This window comes from Vombatus ursinus, unplaced genomic scaffold (assembly GCF_900497805.2).
Source record: "Vombatus ursinus unplaced genomic scaffold, bare-nosed wombat genome assembly UNPS02014793.1, whole genome shotgun sequence".
Lineage (NCBI taxonomy): Eukaryota > Metazoa > Chordata > Mammalia > Diprotodontia > Vombatidae > Vombatus > Vombatus ursinus.
In genome coordinates this window covers 10,283,108-10,286,102 of record NW_020954571.1, presented here as the reverse complement: position 1 = coordinate 10,286,102, position 2,995 = coordinate 10,283,108, and positions in this window count along the sequence as shown.

Sequence of the window (2,995 nt, the reverse complement as noted above, 5' to 3'; positions counted from 1 at the left end):
GTGTGTGTGTGTGTGTGTGTGTGTGTGTGTGTGTGTGTGTGTGTGTGTTGGGGGAAAGGGAGTATCTTTGCTTTAACTGCTTCTTTAATAGGTAGACCCTCAGGTTATACCTCCTTCCTTTCAACACTTCAGGGGTTAGCAATCTCTTTAGCCTTGGCTGCAAGCTAGAGTACTGAGCAATGTCCAAGGGTACCATTAAGACATAGGTAGGAGAGAAGGAAGAAAGAGAAAGAAAGAGAGAGGGAGACGGAATGAATGGAGAAGAAGGGATGAGAGGGATACTATACAAGAAAAGGGAAGGAACAGTCAGACAACCCATAATGGCTGTCTTCTGGAGAAGAGAAAGCTGGCCGGTTTCAGGAAGAGGGAGGAAGAGACATGTTCAAATATCTGAATGATGGTCACGTAGTAGAGGGGCTTGCCCGGTTCCAGAGGATAAACAGAATTAGAACCAGGGATAGAAGTCACAGGAGAGAAGATTCTTCTCAATATAAGGACGGGCTTTTTCATATTCAAAGCTGTTCTAACATGGAAAGTGTTGCCTTAGGTTAGCTGCTGGCTTTCCATCTCTCACAAGTGTACTAAGAGAGGCCAGTTGGTGACCAGTGTAACAGAGGTGACTGAGCTGAGCCTGTACCCTTGCCCCTTCTGGTGGGCAATCTATGATCTGGGCTCCTTCCAGTGCTCTGGCTTGAGCTTAGGGCACCCAAAGGGGTTAAGGCATGGGCTTAGCACCATCACTCCTTTTATATTGACAAATGAGTGCACCCCTGTCTGTATGAGAGGAATGCTGCAGAGGGTAGGAGGTTTACAGGACCATGGATTTTCAGCCGAGAAGTCATCTATTCTAATGTTATAGGGGAGGCATCTGAGGCCCAGAGAGATGACTTGCCCAAGCTCACTCACACAAGTAACGAGGAGCAGAGCTGGAATCAGAGCCCAGTCTGCTCATGCTTCCTGGCTGCAGATTCAGTGTTCTTCCTGTACCACTGCATTGGACTAGATGGCCTCCCAGGACCCTTCCAACTCTGAGACGCTTTGATTCTAAAGAGAAAATAAAGCAGTATTTATGGGGGACAGTAGTGGAGAGAAGACGCTCAGCAATTGCTTTGGATACTATATTTGCTACCCTTCCCTTTTGGCTATTCCAGGGGACCTATTCATAGTGACTCAGCTCCTCTTCCCACCGAATGTCTAATGTTCTGTACTTGGGTGTGGGAGCTCACCACTAGCTCAAGCCCTAGATGGCCAGTCTGAAGCTGGAGAGACAGACAGACAGACCAAAGGGGGAGAAAAACAGAGAAGAGGAGAGAGGGAGAGAGGGAGGAAGGGAGGGAGGGGGAGAGAGAAACAGAAAGAACAGACTGATAGAAAAACCGACACAGAGAGAGGAAGGGAGAGGGAGAAAGAGAGAAAAAGACAGAGACAGAGAGAGATAAAGATAGAGAAGGAGGGAGACAGGGTGGGGAGAAAGACAGAGGAAGAAACAGACAGAGACAGACAAAAACAGAAAGACAGAGACAGAGGGGGGAGGGAGAGAAAAAGAGAAAGACAAACAGACAAAGAGAGATAGAGAAAGGGAGGGAGAAGGGGAAGAGAAAAAGACAGAGAATGACAGAGAGACAGAGACAAAGAGAGAGGGAGGGAGAACGAGAAGAGAGGGAGAAAGAGCAAAAAAGACAGACTGAGACAAAGACAAGGAGGGAGGAAGAGGGAGGGAAAGGGGAAGAGAGACACAAAGAGAAAGAGAGAAGGAGGAAGGGAGGGAAGGAGAGAGACAGACAGAGATAGAGAGAGAGGGAAGGAGAGATATGTGATTGTATCTAGGGAAAGCTCTGAGGGAGTAAATCATAAAATCATGGTTTGGAAGGTATCTTAGGAACCATCTAATCTCATTCTCTTATTTTGTAGATGTGGGAAATGAAGGCCAGAGAGGGGAAGTGACTTGTCCCTAAGGCTAGAGGCAGTGTCAGGATTAGAACCCACATCTCTCAGGTCTGACTCCACTGCTTTTCCCAGGAGGCGAGGTTTTGTACAGTGCTCCAAAAGGGGGAGAAGGAGAGGGAGCAGGCAACTGAGCTCCTGCTGGGATAGCCCCCAGGGAGGATATACTGTCGGTGGGTGGTGTATGGAAAAAGTCCCCAGCAATGGAAGCATGGGTAACCAGCAACATCAGGAATGGGGGCCCCTTCTACCTACAGGGCCTCTTGTGTCACCCTCACAGACCAGCTGAGCTACTCTAGCCCTAGTCCATCTCTGAGGTGAAATGAGACCCCCTCTCTCTTTCTCTCTCTTGATCCCAGCGATAATTCACTCTGTCCCAGAGAGCTGGAGCCAGGCAGACCCAGGACAGTTCTACAACAGAAATGGGGCTGGGGGACAGTGTCTTAGAGTGGGAGGAAGTCAGGGGAAGGAGAGAGGAGGAGTCCACCAGAATGGCTTGCATTTGCAAAACATTTTCAGCCTCCTTCAGGCCTTTTCCCCGCCCCTTCCCATCTACGTGCAATTAAATAATTGATATGCCCATAAATAATAGATATTGTATTTGCTTTTCTGCTTTCTCTCTGTCTTCCCTGCCTTGTGTGAGAGCGTGTGCTCTGGTGTTTTCTTCTTCTCCTCCTCCTCCTCCTCCTCCTTCTTTTCCTCCTTCCCCTACTGCCTGAGCTGTATTAGGGTTAGAATGAGCTACCAGAGAGGAGGAGGATGGGGGAGGAGGGAGTTGGGGAGGGGGGCGGGAGGCGCTGAAGGAGGGGGAGCATTCCGGGGAGATAAAGGGCTGGTTTGATGTGTGTGCATGTGGCGGGGCTGTTTTGCCTTGCATGCCTTTCTCTCTCGCCTTATTTTTTTCCTGGAGAGAAGCCCGGCGCCAGCAGTCTGGAACCAGCCTGACAATCTTTTGAGTTATGGGAGGGGGAGGGGGGGGGAGGAGAAGGAAAGGAGGCGGAGGTGGGGAGAAAGAGAGAGAGAGGGAGGGAGAGAGAGAGAGAGAGAGAGG